The 7,691-nt window shown below is 36.9% G+C and overlaps 1 long non-coding RNA gene across 1 annotated transcript; it reads left to right on the top strand.

The window, feature by feature from the left end:
* Positions 1 to 4,933: 4,933 nt before the first annotated feature.
* Positions 4,934 to 6,768, top strand: LOC122050942. Its single transcript, XR_006131274.1, has 2 exons — positions 4,934 to 5,134; positions 6,498 to 6,768. It is a non-coding gene; the product is annotated as an uncharacterized LOC122050942 (long non-coding RNA).
* The last annotated feature ends 923 nt before the right edge of the window (positions 6,769 to 7,691 follow it).

The raw sequence follows: 7,691 nt of genomic DNA on the forward strand, positions 1-7,691 counted from the left end.
AGACAACAGTTTTTGTTAAAACCGTTGTTAAAAGGCAAAAAGACAACGGTTTGGTATAAAACCGTTGTCGTTTGAGTGTTGTTGAATGATATTTTTCTTGTAGTGCCAGTTGACTGGTAGTCAATCATTAAAGTGTAACGGTCATTTTCACTTAAAGGCCAGTTGACTGGTGCATACACCAGTCAACTGATGGTGAAAACATAGCTTGTGTTTTCAGCCCATGACCTATATATCCAAAGCTTTAGAGCTTGGTTAAGGTTGATAAAATAAAGGTGGTTAACCCCTATTAGAGTCTCTAAAGTTTTCATTGTGATCCAAGTGCTTGTGGTCAAGAGTTGTAGTGAAGTTTCTCTACCGACAAGGAGGTTGTGTTAGCCAGAGATTTTCTAGGGAATCATTGACCGACGGATCATGATTATCCACTTTACGGACATGCCATAGAGTAGGAGGAAGTTATCTCCAAACCATGTAAACGAACATGTTGTTTGGTTTGTTGTTTTCTTGTCTTCTTATTTTAGGGTTAGCTTTCTTTTATACTTGTTGTTTTTGTATTCCGTTGTACTAACAAGTATAGGAAGCGGTCGATTTAGGTGAGCAGCTACTCACCCCCTTCTAGCGACGTCAATATCCCAACAGTTATGGTCTATTGGGATATGCCCGATGTGGTGAGTGCTAAAACACATTTTAGAAAACATGAGCAACGAAAAAAAAAGTATAATAATTCTTAATTATTACATCACATACACCACACGCATGCAAGGATACAACATGGCAAAACATGATTATAAAATAAAATTTCCTAAAATAAGTTTTATTCTAGGTATACTTGATGGATGATATAAAGTGGAAAGGATATCAACTAGCAAACCCAATGGAGTTTGCCTCTACTTGTATCACGTCGAGTTGTCTTTGAGACGACTTCACGAAGTCACGAGTTATCTCCGATCAGTACTAGCCAAGAGTGAAGACGAAGCAATCAGAGAGAACTTCCATGGCACGATTGGGTGGGTGGCGACAACGTGTTGTCAGCGGTATATTATCTCCCAATCTTTCAATTCGGCAGATATATTAGGATCTTCCTCCCCGGTAAGTCTAAATCTTATCTTCTTTTTAATTTTGATGTTTGATCATAATTATATGCCTAGTATGAAGCAGTAAGATCTGTATTAGCTGATATTCTTTCAGTAAATCAAGAGGACAATGCTACATTAAACATATCATTTCAGAACCTATTTATTCTAGTTTTTCTAATAACGGATTTCAATATGTCAAATGTCATGTAGGCATACTACAAGGAAGCTTAGTGGATTTTTTCCTCATTATATTTGCTAAACTATGATAGTTTTTTATGGCCATTCAACCTAAAATAGAACAACTACTTTTTCTAGTATCTCCTAAAAATGTGATGATTCAAAGACTGATTGCTAAGCTAGTAAATTTTTGTCTTCAAATTCTCATTTTGGTGAAAGTGATGGAAGAGACACAAACATGTTAAGGTAAGAGTCATGAATTTGATGTTCTTGTTAGTAGAACAGATTATATTGGATTTCTCTTCTATTACACCAAACATTTTATAGTGTTAGACTATACATTTCTTAATCTCTTGAATAATCTTAGACAGATCTCTGATCAAGATGACTCACTCCCGATGCTGATAGTTCATATGGATCAAGATTCAGAAGCTTATGCGACACCTGTGCAACTTAGCTCTGGGGACCGTTTAGGAGCACTAGTTGCCAAGGTAATCCTCTTCCATTTCTTACTACAAATTATTAATGGAATTTTATATAGAAATATAAACTACTCCAGTTAGGTAGAATTCTACTTCTGCAATTGTGTATACTTATTTATGATAGTATAAATAGATTAAACTCAAAATTTGAACTGTGGAGAGGAACTTTGAAGACTAAGATTTTAAGTGGAATTATAATTTATACATGAAATTTAGCTTTGAAAATAATAGAAGCAAGAACTAGTTAAGAAGCATTAAATGAAATTTACATAAGAATTTTATATATTCGGATCTTTTATTCAATAAAAGTTGAAATAAAAATGCTTTTGAATTAAGTTATGTGCTCCTTGAGACAAGGAAAATTTTGTAAGATTTTAGTATGACCCACTATTCCTTATACATCAGTATTGAATGTTGATAATTAGGAAATATGTTGAAAACATAATAAAGATAAGAATGTTAAGATGAATATTTAAGGCTATTAAATAAAATAATACCTAAGAATACTTTCTCTAATACCACTTGCCATAGGTCAATCCTTTAAAATCCATGTGACTCTTTAGTGTGAACATTCTCAAGGGCAATTTTTGCATTGCAGTGACTTAACTTCTACAAGGCAAATTGAGTACTAGGTTACTTGTAAATTGCTGTAAACAACCATATGACTATTCGATTAACTAAATTTCTTCTCACATAAGGGAAAGCTCTTGTCAAACCAAAAGTATTGCATGGCAAAGTATGGCTTGGAAAAGCTAACGCTTTGTGAAGTGAAAGTTTTCCTTGGCAATTGGACCCACCATAAGAACCACTTGGGTGCTAAGTGGTTGGACCAATTAGGTGTCTTCACTAGATGATAAAGAGAAAGAAAACAGGATAAGATGAGATGGACATGATGAAATACAACGATAGTTTTAATAGTCAAACAAGTGGAACTGAATAGAGCTCAAGGATTAAAGTTTTGACCCAATTCTGACTATAGGCCAGAGATTTGGAGTAGAATTGTTCCATTTCAATTACACATCACTTGCTCAGACGAGGGGGGTACGAGGAGAGGATGAGGCAAATGAGGCAGAGCAAGAGGAGGAAGAGATCGATGAGGTGGTAGAGAAAGAGGTGGAGACGGCAAATAGGAAAAAAAATATATACCTCAAAGAAATGTATGGGAACTTTAGTCTTATTTGCTGCTCCCTAAGGAGTAAGGCAGATCTTATCACAAGATGAAATGTGGAGAATGAAGGTGGAGCTTCTTGTGGTCTTGTCAAGGGCTCAGGCCATCTAAGAGGAAGCAGGTGAAGCTTGTTGCAACCATGTCGAGGGCTTGGGTCATCCTGGAGGACCAAGGCAGAGCTTCTTGCGATTGTGTTGGGGACACAGGACATTTCAAAGGAGGAAGGTAGAGCTTCTCATGTCAACGATCTAAATATTACTAGTGATTTAAATTACATAAATTTAATAGATGGATAAGACTCATTTAATCAATCTTGAGCTGTGTGAATAATCCGTGAGCTTCTTTGTTGAAAAGTATATAGTTGAAGTTGTTGCCAAGGTTTTGAGATAGTCTTATCCTTATCATTTGGTTTTGATATGCATTGCCTTTCTCTTACATTACAAATGGATCTTAAGTAATTATCTGCTTATGAAAATGTCTAGTGGCTCAATTGGTATGGGTTTTAAATTTATTCTCAAGGCCTTTGTGGTTCAAACCCGTCTTCATCATTTCTTTTACGTTAACAAAATAGATATCTTTGCATTTTCTATTTTGTATGTAAATAATTCAAACTAATACATCCATGAAGTCATATTTAGTTAAAACAATAAATTTTTTAATATTTATATGTATCTTTTATTAACTATTTAAACAAGAAAAACTTGTTCACCAGCATTGTTCATGAAGTTCCAATAAATATTGTTCATCAACAATATTGAAGCTTGTTCACTTATCTTGTCAAACAACAATAATCAAGTTGTTAACAAACTAAGTGTGCTAAGCCTGCCCACGAACAATTGATTCATTTAAATCTTATTTTGCATGTATGAGATTTCTATTTGGAAATACTATATCTATTTACTCAAGTTCTTATTAGTAATTATCTAGAATCTTTCTAAATATGTATACAAATAGCATGTAACACTTTCTATAGTTGGCTCTTTCTGTGTCTTTCTTGTTATTGACATATCTCAAAATTATTATTTTTACTTCAGTTTGTCCGATGAGGTGTATCTTGGTTGTTTGTGCAGTTGTACATTGTATACTTGGGAGAGAGGAAGCATGAGAATCCAGAGCATGTCACTGACTCATACCTAGATATGCTCACTTGTCTCCTTGGAAGGTACCCAACTCAACTATAGAAATTCAAATTGCAATAGAATCTTGGATTCTATATTTTAACTGATTGGTATCTTCTTCGACAGCAAAAAGGATGCCCTGACTTCTATAGTTTACAGTTACAAGCATGTCATCTCAGGCTTTGCAGCCATGCTTACAGAAGAGCAAGCAAAACAATTAGCAGGTCACTTTACCTTCTGTTTTTTGAATCGGATTAAACACGACAAATGACTAATTAACTGAGCGAATTAATGAATATTGCAGAGTCACCTGACGTGATCAGTGTACAGTCGAGCAGAAACTACGAGCTACAAACAACATGGAGCTGGGATTTTCTGGAGGTGTAGTATGATCATCCGACTCAACTTCTCGAGAAGAGCAACTATGGAGATGGCACCATCACAGGAATCGTTGATACAGGTCTCTCTGTGAACTCCCATTCTCTAGAAATTTATGAACATACATAGATTAAGTAGATTTAATGGATAATACAATGAAGGAAATGGAATAGAATGATAATATTCTTTTATAGGGATATGACCAGAATCCAAGAGCTTCGACGATGACGGCTATCGAGTGATACTATCATGGTGGAAAGGTGTGTGCCAGGTCGGCGACGCCTTCTGTAAGGCCCATTTAATTTGGATGTTTAGATTAGGAAATAAGTTCTTTAAAGGTTAGATCGTGGATTGTCAAAAGCAAGGGGTAAACCGGTGTTGAAGGAACACAATAATTATTGTTTTAAATAAAAATATATATGTGAGTGATGACGTCAAGTAAAATAGGGTTTAAGCAAATTTAGTTTGGGTGAGGGAGATCCTCTAAAAAAAATTAGTAGAGCCTTAAGTTAGTACCTAATTACGTCACAGGCCGGATTAAGGGGGTGGGCTTGCTAAGGGTACTTGGAGCCCAATTAATGGGAGAGGGGTTAATGCCCTAAAGGGAGGGGAAAAGGAGGAGAGTTGGGCAGGAGCGTTTTGTCGGCAATTCTCGTGTGGGGAGCAACGACAACGAAGGTTTCTTCCCAAGGATAGGAGCTTCCAATAGCAAGGAAGGAAAGTAGATTCTTCTAGTAGGTACGAATGAGTGTTCTGGTATGGTTGCGAGATGAATCAGGGGCTATTCCTGTTAGGGCACCGAGGTTTATGTTTTCTATCTCGTTTCCTCTTATTCCTGCTGCGGATTTGGGTGAGGTCGTTCGGTTTTGATGATTGTATGGCTTTCTTGTAATGGGAGTTGTTTCCATTGAATCGGATTTGGGTGTTGGAGCCTGTGGTTGTTTGATTCATGCGCTGCTTCTATGATGTTTCCCTTTCTTTGTTTGCTGATCGGGTTTTGATAGGTGGAGATTCGGAATGGTTTCAGTTGCTGGATTGAACAAGATTTGATGCATGGGTTGTGAGATGCTTTGTTTTTGTGTTGGCTTCAGCTGTCTGGGTAAATTGGAGTAGCTATAATCTGCTCCAGAAATGAGCTTTGAAGTCTGGAGGAGATGAATGTGTAGCTTAGTGTGCGTGTTGTTTTGGTTCTGGTTTGTAGTCATGCTCTATAAAGGTTTTGGGTGTAGTTAACAGAAGTAGGTAATAATGATTTAGTTTGTTTCATGCTCTGCTTGGGTTAATAATACCATGTGCTATAGATGTCATGCTCAAACTTTTCTTTGATTTAGTTTGGAACATATTTAATAGAATCTGAACTTATGATGCTTAAGTAATTGTTCTTCCATTATATACTCAAGTTATTTGGATTGAATATGCATTGTCTGCAATTCCAACTAGATCACTTCCTAAATGTCAGTAGATGAACAATGCATAAATTTCTTGTGTGTTAAGATATGTTTAAATCGTATTTTCTCTAAATGGTTAACTAGATGAATATGTGCAAGTGGTAACAGTACGGGATGGAGCTCCTGGGATGAGCTCCGGAGAGGGCTTTTCCAACCATGAAAGATAAGGAAATGTAAATGACTACATATAGATGATTCATGTTCTCGTAGGAGGTACCTTTCAACGGGTCATGAATAAGAACTAAAAGAATGTGCTCTAAATAAGGTTGCCACAATTGCATCATATTTATTCTTAGTAAGTAACCATGATTATAGCTAATTTGTACATGACTGCTAATTAAATATGTAAAACCATGCTTAAAGTTATCTGTACATACCTTCCACTTTATACGTTAGGGTCAAGCATGTGTTACCTTCCACTTTATATGTTAGGGTCAAGCATATGTTCTGTAAGTAACTTCCACCCATATTTGCCTAGACCATGGCTATAGTTAACTGTATGTAACATCTATTTAGCTATGCTTAAGTTTACTTTGGAGAGGGTTGACTCAAACTCAATCATTTCCAGTTGCAATTTCGCTATAGTACACCTGTTTTGTATCTATTCAAGGAATATACTTGCTGAGTTCATTGACTCAACATAAATGTTGTAGGTGCGAATGATGATACAAGGGAGGTGTTGGGGAACGAGGAGGCGGGATAGTCGAGGAGATGAAATGAAATGCAAAGCACGCTGTCCGGAGGTCCCTAGGGGAATGTTAATAAATTTTGTTCCCTGATTCGTTTTGTTAAAATGAGTTGGAGACTATGTGCATGTTTTGTTCAGAATCTTATGAATTTTCGTTGAAAAGTTTATATTGAGTTTGAGGTTCATATGTGATACAAACTTTCTTGAGTCGATGGTGAATGTGACTTTTATTGCTTTGGAGGTCGGATCAAGGGGGTAAGAGTCATTTCAGTTGGTATCAGAGCAGTCATTCCCAAATGGCAGTATGTGCATGCAATTTCTTCAAGACTCGAGTACTTCCGCCTTTAAGTCTATAAGATTTAGATTTACCTTTCCAAGTTATAGTCATAAATTTAGCTATATTTATGTTCATATACAATGGTGAGGTTGGTGGATAGAACAATCAATTTTTGGCTGAACTCACTGCGCTCATGCAAGAACAGAGTTGAATTCACGGGGACAGATCCAACAAATGTTGAGAACTCTCGAAAATCAAAATTCACTCAGCAGTCCCATTGCCAGTGCTAACTCGGTGTATAGATAGTTCAGAGAGCTGGGTCCGACAGAGTTTAAGGGTACCGCTAATCCAATTGTTGCTGAAGGGTGTATCCGATTATTAGAGACGATCTATGACTTTATGTAGCTTACCGATGCAGACACGATAATATTCATGCTAACGTGATGATGCTCGTATTTTGTGGGAGGGTGCATGTTTTACGATGGACTTGGCTACTTTGACCTGGGTGGTTTTAAAGAATTATTTAATGGGAAGTATTTCACAACAGACAGCGAAACTAGACTGGCAAGGGAATTCTTAGAGTTTCATCAGGGAGTCATGACAATTGCTGAATATGTTAAGAGTTTGAGAGGGGATGTTCCTTTGTGCCCATTATTGCAGGACAACCATCAGAGGAGCTGAAACATTTTATCGATGGGTTGATGGCCACGATTCGACATGATGTAAGACTGAACCGGGTTACCACTCTCAGGGAGGCAGTGGATCAGGCCTTGATGTCTGAGAGGGATAGGAACGAGATGATAAAGGAGGTGCAGAACAAGAGGGCAAGTTACCAAAGAAGAGAACAACAAGGGCCGAGTAGAAAGAAACTTTTTTCTGCTC

The sequence above is a fragment of the Zingiber officinale genome, chromosome 3A (assembly GCF_018446385.1).
Source record: "Zingiber officinale cultivar Zhangliang chromosome 3A, Zo_v1.1, whole genome shotgun sequence".
Taxonomy (NCBI): Eukaryota; Viridiplantae; Streptophyta; class Magnoliopsida; order Zingiberales; family Zingiberaceae; genus Zingiber; species Zingiber officinale.